Source organism: Musca vetustissima, unplaced genomic scaffold, assembly GCF_032173495.1.
Source record: "Musca vetustissima isolate MV318-11 ecotype Yass unplaced genomic scaffold, APGP_CSIRO_Mvet_v1 utg102711, whole genome shotgun sequence".
NCBI lineage: Eukaryota > Metazoa > Arthropoda > Insecta > Diptera > Muscidae > Musca > Musca vetustissima.
This window is the reverse complement of record NW_026888944.1, coordinates 28,775-43,946: the sequence shown is the minus strand read 5'-3', so window position 1 is coordinate 43,946 and position 15,172 is coordinate 28,775. Positions and strand designations below refer to the sequence as shown.

Genomic DNA, 15,172 nt, shown 5'->3' with positions numbered 1-15,172 from the left:
AGCAAGAGGATTGTGTAATTTTGCCAAGAATTTTTGACAAAAAAAGAAAAATACGAAAAGATTTTTTATTGTTTGTGGCGTTGAGTGAGTAGAGTAGGTGGAACAGCAGCAGCGAGCGAAAGCGTTAGGCGTAACAACAAAAACAATCGTTGGCCGCAGCAGCAGCAGGGTGGAGGAGACCATCAAAAGTCAGCCAATAAACAAAAACAACAACAAAGGCAGGAGGCATTGCTGGTGACGACAACTACGCCGAAAAGTGAGTATTATTGCCCAAAAAAAAAAACAACAACAACAAAATAATTTTACGAATGACAAAAAAAGAGTGACACCGCGCCCGCCTTTGTCAAAAAAATGAAATACCAAAACGAAAATGAATTAAAGAGCATTATAAAATTCGTGTTGATTTTCTTTTTTTGTTGGTGACTGCCGGCGCCGCTGAACCCACCCACACACAAAATTGGGTGGGATTAATAATCATGAAAGAGCAGAGTGGGGGTTTTGGCAATTTTAATGAGTTTTTTTTTTTTAAAGAATTAATAGAAATATTTTAATAAAGGTAAAGTTGAAATAAAGTAAAATCAATTATTTTTTTCTTCCTCTTGTTATATACATTAGACTTTCTATAGTTTTTGTTGCTTTTCCATTTAACTAAAGTGCCTTTTGTTATGTTTTGAGAGTATTGATGAATGACATTGTAATCACAGTTAGGAGTGCTGTCAACTCTCATTGCGCCATTGATGAACATAATGAGCCCGCCAGAGCACATATGGGTTATTCATTTGACAGTTCATTTGTAAAGTAAGAAGGGTTTCTGTAAAATAAAATAGGATTTTATTAAAGGTATAATTATAAAATATTAAAAAATAATGATATTTTTAATAATCTATTTCTCTAGTTATTCACATTAGACATTTTCAACAACCTTTCATTGTTGTTGCTCTTCCATTTAACTACAGTGCTTAATGCTTTTTTGAAGAGCATGAATGACATTGCAATCACAGTTAGGAGTGCTGTCAACTCTCATTGCGCCATTATTAATAAACATGTTTGAGCATAGTTGGGTTAATCATTTGGCAATATCATTGTAAAGGAAAGACGTTTTCTTTAGAAGAAAATAATTAAGGATCAGAATTTTTAAAAGGCAAATTATAAAATATTATAAAAAAAAATATGTTTTTATAATTTTCTCTACCTCTCCTTAGTTTTGCAATTGCATACAATTTGGTGTTTGCCTTTCCCCATTTAATTTAAAGTGTGTTGAGTGTATTCATTGGATTGTTATGAAGTGCTGCCTTTCATTCCATAATAAGCCACTTGCCTGTGAACTTCCTTCATCTAGATGATGGATTGCAGGTACTGCTAATGCTATGCTTGTTCTTTATGCACCTTCAACTTCATGCTAAACAGCCAGCCATCCATCCATCCAGCCAATCCAACCAGTCAGCAACGATTATAACGAGTAGGCAAGGCAGCCAGCCAGCCAACCAGTCAGCATCACCAAGGTGAATACTAAATTTTTTTGCGTCCTTGTGACCTAAAACAGCTGGGCACACAAACAAAACCTTGACGATTTCTATTCGTTATGTAGGTCAACATACATTCGTACGCCTTTGAAATAAATCCTGTGTTTATGTTGATGTGTGGTGGTGATGATGAGGTTGCTGCTGGTAGTTATGGTGGTCGTCGTACTTGTCGTCAAATGACATTTATATTTCTGGAACATTAACAAAAGGATGTATAAATGTCTCCGGTATTTGATTGGAGGGATGGATCGATGGTTGGTTGGTGTCGATATACCAATATCGATTATGTTTTAATATGCACAATTTGTTGTACATCCGTTTAGAATGGTTTGTATTTCATAATCCAAATGCATGCAACCAGATATGATGGAAGGCAGAGGAACTTACCACAGCTATGTGGATGTTGTATTGCAATCTTTGTTGTTGTTATGATAGGTACTAGCATTGAAAAAGTATTTTTTACCACAATTCTGTATATGATATTATTGATTTTTAGTATTATTTGTTGTTATTGCTTGGCTTTAAACAAGAAATCGGGTTAACATTTTAATCAATGTCCTTCATTTCATTTTTTTTTTGTTAAAGCAAGCAACATAGTTATTTCTCGTTTTTTTTATTATATTTTCATTCATTCTACTTCTACTCCTGCTCTTTGTTAACAGCTCGTTTTTTTTTTTTTGCTTTGACCCACAAGTAGTTCTATGTGAAAAAATTCAAAAGAGCCTTTTGAAACATAAATTATTCTAATAGAAAAAAATAATTTTTTTTCTTTTTCTTGTATGAACTTTGCCACTTAACATTGGCGTGTCTTTTTTTCATGTTTTTTATGGACTTCTATGACAACGTGATTTCTTGGTGTAAATGGAAAAATAATTGGTTACAAAATGCGGCAACGTCTTGCATTACTTGGAGACTTATTCGTTCATTTTGTTTGCTTCTTTCGAATATAATTGGTACTTAGTGTCCTGATTATATATGAGTGTCAAGTATTTTTGGTCTATTGGATAAATTCCAACTATGTTGACACTTTCTCTTAAGTGGTTGTACAGGATATAATAAATTAAATAAATAAATTACTATTAGGAAAATTGTAGGAATTGTATGGGTTTTAAATCTGTTATTGAGGACAATATTCTATGATGTCTGAGAGGCCGTTTTATGTAGACATTTCTTTCTTTTCTTTTTAGTTTTTGTTTATATGTCAGTATGCCTTGATGGCTGAAGCGAACGATAATTCACGAAAGGAATTTGATATAAATTTTATTTATTGTAGCATACCATTCAAACTTAAATCGAATATGAGGATATATATCTGCAGATAACACCGACCACTAATGATTTCTAAACTTCGTATAGTGAAACAGAGAGTTCCCCAGGGATGGGTCATATCTCCGAAATTATTTCACCTCTACCTTTCTGAAATTCCATAACCACGGGACGGCATAGAAACTGTAATGTACGCGGATGATTGTACGATTAGGGTGTAGGGTCCCGTAATTGATGACATTTGTGAGAGACTAAACTTCTTCCACATAGCTGATCTTGTAAATTTCTTCCTTCTGACAAATATGAAAATATTCGCCAACAAACTGTTCACCAAATAAACGTCTGAAATGAAGCTGCCGCTGAGCTGATTCCGACCACAAATTACTCCCAGATACTGGGTATAACGTTCGACAGGTGATTCCAATCACAAACTACCACAAGATACTGGGTGTAATGTTCGACAGTCTTTTCAAGTCGTCTGTGCAAGCCACTGCTTTATGCGATAAATTGAAAGTAGGAAGAAGGCTTCAACTGGCAGCACTTGGGGCGCTGATTAAGAAATCTTCTTGACCTCTTATAAAGCAATAGTCCGGTCAGTGGTAAGCTATGCGGCACCAGTGTTGTTTGGAAATGTAAATGATACGCAGTGGATGAATATGTAGACCTGCCAGAATAATCTGCCATGAAAGCAGGGCGTCTCCTCTTGACTCTAGTGGACCATCTTCATGAGAAGACTAAAACCTTACCCGTCCATCGACATAACCATATGATATGAAAAATGAAATGAAACGACAAAAATAAAGCTCCCGCTCGATGGAGACCTGATTTTATGCGATAAGATGGAGGCGCTGACAAAGAAAACCTGTTGACCTCTTATTAAGCAATAGGACGGTCAGTGATAAGCTTTGAGGCACCAGTGCGGTGTGCGAATATAACTGATACTCAGACCTGCCAGAATGCTGGCCTGAGAACTGCAACGCCGTGTACAGTGGACCATTTTCATTTTACACGGTCATCGACTAAATCTATGTTATGTTCTCGATGCAGTACGTGTATGTGTTTGTATTATCATTGGGAACACATTTGTTATAGCCTTCTGAGCAAAAATCACCCACCCAGATATGTCGTTAAAGATCTTCGTAATCTATAGAGACAGAGATAGGTCCAAAGGTACAAACGTAGATCAACATGGCTATCAAGCAGGTCTGAATTACATTCACACAGATGATGCAGTCGCTCAGGCAGTAGAACAATATCGTGGGAATACCATAATTGAGGACCATCCCACCACCCATCGGAGCAGAAGAGAAACAGCTGCCCGGACAAACACGAGTAGTCTTTGATCATGATTGGTTTAGATCAGGATGGTGCAACCGCCTCAATTTCTATTGGGCACAATTTGACGGCTCGATACCTTACAATTGTCCTGCATGTGGACTAGGATCACATAACATGTTGCACCTCTTCAACTGCCCAGCTAAGATTTACCTATCACCAAATTCCCTACGGACACAACCCATTCATGTTACAACATGTTTATACCCTCAGCAATATGGCTAATGAGGGTATATACACTTTGATACGGTGAAAAAGTGCCTCATGGAAGGGAATAATCGATGTCATCCAAACTTTGCACATCTTAATATTTCTTCCAAACTTAGTTTAAATTCGAAGATGGGGAATATCGCTTCATTCCTTCTAGTACTTCCCCCACAATATGATCAAAATTGTGTTAAAAATTGATTTTATAATAACATGCAAAAGGACTATCCGATTTTAACCCATTATCATTATCAAACCTAGATCAATGTAGGAAGATGGGACCCATTGATCCACTCCTTCTGGTACCTCCCCAACAGACGGTCAATATTTTCAACATTTATAAATCCAATATAAGGCTTATGGAATGTCCGATTTGAATACAAAAGGACTATCCGATTTTAACGAAACTTTGCAGAACATATTATCTTTACTTAGCCTAGATCAAGTTTGAAGATTGGAGTCATTGCTCTACTTCTTCTGGTACCTCCCCCCACAAATAGTGAAAAAATGTTGCACAACCTATTATCTTTACCAAGCCAAAATCAAGTCCGAAGATGGGACCCGTCTGCCCTTTCATCTGGTGCCACCTACAAAAAGGGTCAATATTATATATTTGATCAAAATAAAATCCAAAACATCTTCAATTAAACATATACCTTATATAAAATGGATAATAAATAAAACCTGTGTATAGCTCCGAAGACCTCCTATCTTTGTTACCTCCCTTTTAGAGGCTATGAAATAAATGCCTCTAATGATATTTTAATGCATTACCAATTTCTGGTCCAAATCGTTGACCTTTATTCAAATGCATTTCAGTTTGCTTTCATTACTCCTCGTTTACTTTAGCTACCCCTACTGTTCTTTAAAAATTATTATTCTATTTCCGAATTGAATTCCATAACTCTAACTCAAAAAGTGAAATGTTTTGTTTTGTATTTCTTTTTTGTTTTTGTTTAGTTCAAAAACCAAATATCATACTTTATTTATGGTTACATATCAAATTAGCCGGCTGCTCCAATAGATAGCAGCGGGTATTATTGGTATTTTTGTCGCTTACGGTTCAGTTCAGTTCAGTTTCGATTTGTTTTTTTATTTTACTTCTTCTTCTTGTTCGCCGAATAAAATTGTTGATGATTAATGTTTTCGAATTTTTGCTGTTCTATGTGTATGTATGTTATGTTGCTTATAATTCCCCGATTGGTATGATTGTTTAAAAATATTTAATGGGTTTCATAGCCGAGCAACACCAAGCAGCAACAACAATTCGACAAAACAAAATAAAAGAACTACATATTAGAGAGCACAAAAAAAAAATAGAGTTGTAAAACCACCCACTAACATTAGTTTTACCACAGCATTGAATAAAAAAATATAGGCACGCACTCAATACTAATAGTAGATACATATGTATCGATGTGTGTGGATGCATGTATTTAGATGAGACGAGATGATGAGGCGTGTTCAACACGTCACTTTATATAGAATTTTGGGTTGTAAAAAACACAATTGTGGATGTGATTGCCAGTCATTAGTCAAATATAGATCGATTCCATGTTTTTTATAAGTTTGCTTTGTTGTTTTTTTTTCTTATACTCGTGGTAGACATTTGTCTGACAAAGTATAAATATTATGACGCTGTAAATTGTATAGTTGAGGAGGTAACATTATGTTTCTCAGGACAATGATTTGTTTGATTATTAACATGGTGACAATAAATCCCACATAGGGCAGATTACTAAAATTTGAACATTGGTCCTAGTGGACCATCTTCATGAGATAATCTGAAATATAGGAACAAGGTCTTCCAGTCTCTAGACGTCACAAAGAAACCTTTTTGACCTCTTATAGACTGGTTAGTGGAAGGCTATGCGGCACCAGCGGTTTTGCGAAATTAAGTGATACGCCTTGAATTGCGAATTGAAGTGATACGCCCTGAGAACTGCCACACCGTATCCAATGGACCATTTTTATGAGGAGACGAAGATCTTACCCGTCCATCGACACAACCGTATGTTATCGATACAGTAACTGCATGGGTATTGTCAATGGGAACGCACCTGTAATAACCTTATGGACAAAAGTCACCCTCCCAGGCACGTCGGGAGAGATCTTCGTGATCTAGAGAGGCAGACCGAGGTCCAAAGGAACAAACATGAACCCCTATATCAACAAACCTATCAAGCAGGTCTGAATTGCATTCACACAGATGCAGTCGCTCAAGCAGTAGAACAATATCGTGAGGACCATCCAACCAATATAATTCAGGACCATCCAACCATCGATCGTAGCATAGGGTAGATTATTAAAATTTGAACATTTATCTATGTGTACAGGTCCCAGTTAAGGCTTATCGTCGTCAAATGTTGTATGGAATTCGGGTTCAGGCCAAGGTTATTACTGATGATGATTAGTATTAATAAGTAAATGGAAATGTAAATCGACTCATACTGACAATTTTCAGCAAAGATGTTTTTACAATCCACCAAGCAATATAGCCAAATTACAAAGATTCGGCTGCAAATTGCCACTAAAACTTAAAAAAATACTCTTAAATTGGAGGGTAACTAATATGAGGACTATCTATATATGAAAGCTACCTACATCGAATATTTTCTGCAAAGATATTTTCTTTTAAAATACAGAAATTGGGCGGAAATTTATATATTTGGGAAAATGCCAAAAAATAATCCTATATTGAAGATTTTAGGCGACGATGTTTATCAGCCTTCAAGAATTTGAGATACCAAAGTGCAGCTTCTTCGCTAGAAAAAAGTTTGAGATCTACATCATAACATGGACCTAGATCGAATACTTTCTCCAAAGATATGTTTTACCACCCACTGCCTCATTGGAGCCATTTCCTTTGATTCCATTCATCTGACATCATTTTTGTATTTTTTGGAAATCCGTATCAGACAAGGATTCGATTTACAAATGTGTGTTCTTCTGTCTGACCGGCTGGTGCGCACGATAACTCTCGAAGGGTGTAACCGATTTCATTCAAAATGTAAACATTTGTAATATTTATTCCCAACTTATATCAAATTGGAAGATGCAGGATATCCATCCACTTCTTCTGGTGGTACCTTCCACATAAAAATTGAAACTAGTTTTACAATATCACGCGAACGGACTATCCGATATGAATCAAACTTTGCAAAACCCATTATCCTTACCAAGTCTTATGTCGATGTCGTCGGCCTAGGCTAGTAACATATGCTGTTTGGTGTACAGAGTGCCATTTCTGTTCACATTTGCATCGCGTTTGAGCTTTTCAAGTAGGATGTTGAACACATCACACGACAAACTGTCACCTTGTCTGAATCTTCGTTCGGTATTGAAGGGCTTCGAGAGGTCCCTTTCTACTTTAACTACTGGCATTGTACCAGTTAAAGTTATCCTGCAAAGCCGTATTAATTTCGCAGGAACTCCAAACGCAGACATGGCTTTATACACCTCTGAACGGATAGGGCTTTCGAATGCGGCTTTATACTCGACGAATAGGTGGAATGTGTCGATGTGTGGTGGATTTGCCAGGCCTGAAGCCGCATTGGTATGGCCCAATAATGTCATTGACCATTGGCTTCAGTCGTTCACACAGCACGCTGGACTTATTCCTCTATAGTAGGCACATATTGTCTTGTCTCCTTTTTTGTGCACGGGACACAGCATGCTGAGGTTCCAATTATTGGACATGCATTCCTCTAGCCAAATTGTACAAATCAGTTGGTGCATGCTCCTGGCCAGCATCTGGCCACCGGTCTTGAATACTTCGGCTGCCAATCGATCGGCACCTGCTGCTTTATTATTCTTCAGCCGATTAATTGCTACTCCGACCTCATCTTGGCTACTACCACTCTATACCGTCATCTCTTATTGGTTCTGGGGTATGTTCGTCACCGTTGTTATTTGATACCAGAAGCTTTTGAAAATGCTCCTTCCAGATCCTTAATACGCTGTATGTATCTGTCACCAGGTTTCCATCTTCATCTCTACAGGAGGATGTGCCTGCACCAAAGCCTTCGGTTTGTTTTTTACATCTGTAGCATTACGACACTCCTGATGGTACCATGGGTTTCTTGATGGTGTTTTTTGGTACCCAAGTGTTGCTTTTGCTGCAGTTTGTAGGGAGTGGGCAATTCTTTGCCATTGTGTTTTTATACTATTATCGGGACAAGTGCTTTTGTCATGCAGGTGTGTAAGTTGAGCGGAGTAGGTCTCTACTACCTGTTGTGTTTGTAGCTTTTCGACGTCGAGTTTCCGTGTTACATTACATCACACATTTGCTGCTACATTAAGACGAATCGATATTCGCTCCTCGTATATTCGCTATCACAACATGATTAATTTGATTTCTCGTTACTTGATCAGGAGAAAGGAGAATCTGGTGCTGCTAACTACCATGTTTTTTTGCTGCCGCGAAGTCAATCAACCTCATGCCGTTGTTTGTTTCTATCACAACATGATTTTTGCATTTTAATGCCCGTGGCTAGGGCAGCGGTCATATGCAGTTTCTAGGCACTCGTAAAAAATGTCTTTGGTCTGTTCATCTTTGTCTTCCGTCGGAGCACGGGCGCAATTAAGTTTGATGTAATCATCCGATTTACTTACGCCAGTCCCTTTCCATCGCATTCCTGTAAGGCAATAATAATAATTCTTGAGTAGATCCGCCAAGGCGAAAACTGTGCATGTTCTGTACAGCGCATTCCAAGTGCAAATTCGCAGATCGTGGTCCTTTATACGTTTGCAGGGATCGTCAACAGGCAAGAGAGGTTTTCAGAGTATGGGCAGCTAATCCGACGTCTCAAACATTTTTTTCCAGTTCTTATGGGTGAACTCGCGGCACATATCAGCTCACTATTGAGATGAAAGAGGGACCAAGATAAGCCTGGGCTTCGCCATGTTAAAGCCAATCAGAGCCCCTACGTCATCCTTGATTTAGTTAATAATATAATAAAAATGTCATGTCCGATTTTTGCATCAAATCGGATACTATGTTCGCATAATATTTGATTTTCCTCAACATTTTCGCAAGAAGGAGAGATATCGGAAAATGTGTTTTTGGGTGAATTCAGTTATACCTTGGTGAATTGTTTCTAAATCGACTCCAAATTGTCTGAAGGGACTTCAGTCACAAAGACTGGTTATTTAAAAAAATCACATACATTTTTTGAGATGTATATACTATACTCCTATTATATATCCTCTAAGAGACCTACTAATAGCCTATAACTGGAGAGCGTCTTCTATGAACAAACATATTTGTATCTGTTTCTTCATTACTTTCCGCTACACCCTCTAACGTGGTTACATTTACACAATTCAAGTTCAAGACTGCGATTGGTGGAATGTCATTAAGAAGCTTTTGTTTCCACATTTCTCATGCCCGACCAGGAGAAGGAAGGGGGGAAATACATTTTCTAACTTGTTTAAACCATAAAACAAATATAGGCAAAATATTCGAATTAAATGACTGCGACCACCCGGTTAAAATAGCAGCACACACATCGACACACTAGCGCACAACATATCGATGACGATTGCAAGTCAGCAGAAAACACAAAACAACAGCAATTTGGAATGGTATCCACTTATATGGTAGGTACAAGTCGTCTTGTTACTCTTTCGGTGTGGAATAACAGTGTGTGGTAGATGGGAATGGATCTGTTTGGTTGACTGTTAGGTTTGTTGGGGCATTAGTAAATTATTCTCAGATTCAAATGTTTGCTCTCTCTCGTTATGGCTGTCAATATGTTTTCTCTTTTGCAAAACATCGATTACATTGATCACTACTTAGACACCCGCTTAACATTGCTGTTGTGCCCCATACTTGTCAAGAAAATCTGATTCATTTTTCATGGGAATTGTAAGCCGCCATAAAAGACATTTAAATTAATAATACTTATTTGTTATTATTGCTATCCCGGTCAATTGCCCGCGTTATGCCTTGCTTTGCAAACGCATTCTAAGATTCATCGAAATTCCAACGAAATAAAAAAAATCACCACCAAGCAAGTATTTGAACGTAGGCTGTTTTCAGATTAGATTTTAGTACGACAATACATTCTGTAAATATCGTTGTGGTAGCTGATCAGCAAGGCGTTCCAATGACAAAATGTGGTCGGAGAATTTATACTTATGTTTATGGTATTAAAAAGTTGTTTTTTATTTGCATTGTTTTATATAGAATTATATCTTGCCACCTGATCCAGAGAGCTAACAGTTAGTAAGTTCGGCATGGAGTGTGGGGAAATTTATCCTTGACATTGAACTTCGCATAAAACTCCATTTTGGGGCATTATGAGATAGAATTTACACCAGTCATGCTTAAACATGCTTAGCTACCGTAACTGAGCGTCGATGTTTAAACATGCATTATATTTTTTCTCTTTTCGTCAGTCGATTTTAACGATGCTAAAGATGATCACCCACACTTTTTCTTAATTTTGTTATGCCCACCTGATTAACAATAAAACTCTCAATAGGGTCTCCAAAAATTGTCTCTAGGACGCTCTCTCACTAACTCTCTCTCTAGTTTCCTCTTTCTATCTCAGTTGTCCGAATGACTGTAAGAATATTTCTGTAAGCTTTGGGGACTCCTCCATCTAACTTCTGTGTCATTTGCTAAAACATAGCAGGTCAATTGAAAAGATTCCGCCGGTCTACAGCAAGACATTTTTGTTAACCCTCAGGTTCTATTCACTTTGACATTACTACAAATAATTCTCATCTCGGTAAATGTCTTTCGACAATTCGACGTATTTTGTGTATTTTTAACATCCCGTGTTTCCACCACAATTGGTCAAGACATTTAAAATCTCTATTTGTATATGCCTTCTGAGCTGGGGCATCCTCATCCATTCATACAACATGATCTATCCACCCTAGTCGCTGCAGTTCGAAACGACTGACTATGACTATGTCCGTGTATAGATGGTAAAGCTCGTGGTTTATTCGACGCAGATCGGCTCGTAAATCTTTCGGAGAATTTTTCTCTCAAAAACTCCAAGAGCTGCCTCATCTGCTTGCGCAAGTACCCATGCTTCTGATCTATACACCAGCACGGGTTGTATCAGTGTCTCCGCTTCTAAACTGGAGGTGGCTGTTACCGCTCTCAATGTTCCTTTCCGACTTTATCCTTGTGGTAGTTAAAGATACCCTGCCTAATTTATGTCCATGTGTTTTTCATGGTGGATTTGCCAGGTCTGAAGCGGCGCTGGATAGCACTTTATATTTATCTATATTTGGTATATATTGTCTCCTTTTTGAGCACGGGATACAGGATGCTAAGGTTCCAATCATTAACCCGACGCCTCAACCCATTTTTTATAGTTCTTATTGGTGAATTCCTTTATTTCAACGGGTGTTGAAAGTCAACACCGGTCAGTGTCCACAAATGATATGAAAGAGGGACCAAGATAAGCCTAGGCTTTGCCATGAAATAAATAAATACTTAATGAAATAAATAAATATAGCCAATCAGGGCAGTTGCTTGGTATCTTTCATCCCCTATGTGGACCAAATCCGTTTCACACAATTTGGAGTCGATTTACAAATGTTTGTCCAAACTTTGTGCATCACGAAATTTCTTCCAAACTTAGTTTCAGTTCGAAGATGTGAAATATCGGTCCACTCCTTCTGGTACATCACCAAAAATGGTCAAAATTTCGATTTGAACCAAACTTTGCACAACCTATTAGATCAAGTCGAAGTACAGGTACTGACGGAAGCATTAAGGTGGCAAATTATAATTAAGATTTTGCTAGATTATGGTGTTTTCAGTTATGGAAGTTCGACTGTAATTTATATATAGGGATATACCTGAGCGTGGACCGATGGATAATTTGTTTAGGAAGATTTTCCACCCGACGAGAACCCGAAATATTACATTGCGCAAAATTATGTTGATTAACGTGTCTAAAATGTTTTCGAAATACGAGGTTACCCTTATATGAAGGCTATAACAAAACGCCGATCCACATATCATACTTTTCAAAGTTTTACCTTTAATATCTTCAACGTGACTTCAACACATCGAATATATACTCCATCTCGTGGTAGCGGGTATAGAAATTGTTATTCAGATTCTACACTATTTTGATCAATAATTGTTCATTCCTAAAGTTCTGAACAATTTTGATCTTAAAAAAAATCAGGTGACATTTCCTGCAGGCAAAAAATTTACCTTAGTTAATGATAAATTTTCTTCTATAGAAAAAAAAAATAATCCATAGGAACTGAAAACATATTTTTTCTACTATTTTTCTATTTAAACATGAGTTCCTGGGCAATTTGTTTCTATAAAAAATCAAATCTATAAAATGTTCAAGTTCCAGTACTGCGATTACCAGGCCAAATTCCTGCTCAATTCCTTCATCGAATACCAATAGTAGCATATTTAGTACCTTTTATTACCATTCGTACACTTTTGCAACGATGTGCAATAAAACATTCTGAATCGACCATTACCACCATTGCGAAAAAGTCTAGATGATAGCTTTAGAAGTTACGTCTGGGAGTTGATGGTTCTCTGATCTTCATTACCTTAAATTATTTCTTCAATATGAGCATTTCTTTCTGTGTGGGTCTTCAATATCATCTCTAAAATTTAAATTAATTAATTCCATTATTTTACATATCCATTACCCTTTCTCTGGTTCTCATTTGATATACGACCTTCAGTATTAAATTTGGTTAATGATAAAAATCTTTTTGTCTAACCTTATCTCTTTGGGGGTTAAGATTTTGTGTGTTATGTTTTGTTTTCATTTCTTCTTCCCAAATACATACATCAAAAGAAATGAAGAACAATACCAAATAAATTAATTTATTAAATTTAAAAAACACACAAATCACAATGCTACTGTCGGCATCCTCCATGCTTCGTTGCCACCGTTCACATTCATGTCGATTGGGTGTTAAATGCAGCTAATTAAATATGTATATCTTTCTTTTTTGTTCTGTGAATGATTAAATCTGAACCAACAAAAAAAGCCTTTTCAAAATCTGATACAATCAACAGCCAACATTGGAGATGAGTCACCTACCTATTCGTTAATAAAACTGAAAGCCCATACAACAATTCATGAATTGTTTAATGCCTCAAAAATTAGCCAAAGTAAAAAAGAAGAAATAACGTATTTGTTATCTATTAGTTGTTGCTGTTTTTGTTTTGTTATCTATCTTCTTCAAGTTTATTTTTTCTTGTCTACTAAATTTCAAAGTTAAAAAAAAATTAGTCAAAAAGTAATAGAAGTTAATTTTGGTAGGTTGTTGGTGGTATGTCGCCGCACCTCTTAAGACACCGGAAGTTGCTATTTAATTTGTTAGTCAATAATGGGTGTTACAATGTTGATTTTTGGTCATACAACTTGATCGGCAGCGGCGGCGTCATCGTCGTCGAGCTACTTAAGAACAGTAACAGTTTTACTTGGTAGCTGACTGGATGGCTGGCTCAAACGCCGACTTAGTTAAGCGCCGCTGCCACAGCTCCGTTACTAATGCGACGACCACACTTAATGTTATTTGACGTTTAATTGCCCGAAACTAGCGTCTAGTCTCGTCTATTCGTCGTTGTCGGTTAGTGATTTAATTGATACGCATGCTTAACTTTAGCTTTGAAATAGTCAGAAAGCATATAATGGAATCTTGCTATACGAGTATTACAAAGAGGATTTTTAACAAATCGTGAAACCTTTATATTCGGACATTGCCACTTGCACGTTACCCAATCCAAATAAGTCCGACCTCACGAAGATTGTGATCATTCAAGATTTCGTTTTCATTGCAACTTCGATCATGTAGCCCATCACGAAAGAGAAATAAATAAAAACTTTACATGGAGGATTTTTTGCTCTAAGAAAGACATAAATCTCAAAAATTCAGCTGAAGTCCAGCTGGGATTTGGTTCCTATGGCATCTCTCAAGTGTTGCCCCGCGCCTTAGCATTCAAAGCCAAATCCATAACTTCCGAAGGTTGCGCATTATGCAGTTGAATACCATGCAAAAAAGTCTGTTACTACAAAATCTGCCCTGAAAAGGGATGTTCTGGTGTGATGACAAATGTCGAACTTTGATACGGTTGTATTTAATTCTTAGATAAAATTTCGAAAGAAATTCGACATAAATACAAAACATCAAGCATGGACCATTGTATTCCTGATGAGCCGCTTAACCAACGGATGAAACATGTCGCATACCTATTGGTAATGTATCTCTCTTGCTTTCCGTTCCATTGCAACTTCTATCATGTAGCCCATCTCGAAAGCGCTGCTAGAAATATATACTCCACCATAATGTAGCGTTATAAGAAATATATCGTAGGGTCCTTAATCAGAATAAAATTCGATATACATTTAGTTCTCTCTATTGATCACTTGATAGATAGATATACCAGTCTAGGTTTTGGTGTAATTCTAATTTAACTATACCGCCCTCTTTTGGACATTTTAGGTTTTAGCTTTCCTTTCCATTGCAACTTCGATCATGTAGCTCATCTCAAAAGATAAAAAAGGAAATTGTCACGGTCAGGCAAATAGATGGCGCTGCTAGCATTAAATCAATGTAATTATATTATCCACTATAATGTAGGGTGATAAGAAATATATCGGCCCCCGATATATTTCTTATAACCCTACATTATGATGGTCGCTAAAATAAACATCTTCGAAAATGATCAACTTTGGACCATATTTGACAGCCTACATAATTATCAATTATTTTTATAGACCTAGACACATTTTTCTACCAAAGAGGCAGTAATATCGGACACGAAGTCAACGACCACACATGTGGCTACTCAAGATTCTAGGATCTAGGGCTCTCGTTTCACTAGCCTG

The 15,172-nt window shown here is 37.0% G+C and overlaps 1 protein-coding gene across 1 annotated transcript in view; it reads left to right on the top strand.

The window, feature by feature from the left end:
* Positions 1–232: 232 nt before the first annotated feature.
* The window catches only part of LOC133336745 (serine/threonine-protein kinase par-1-like), a gene marked incomplete at its 3' end in the record, with an annotated part of 41,864 nt that continues 26,924 nt past the window's right edge, over positions 233–15,172 (top strand). The window contains exon 1 of the mRNA XM_061545023.1: positions 233–256. The remainder of the gene's footprint in view (positions 257–15,172) is intronic.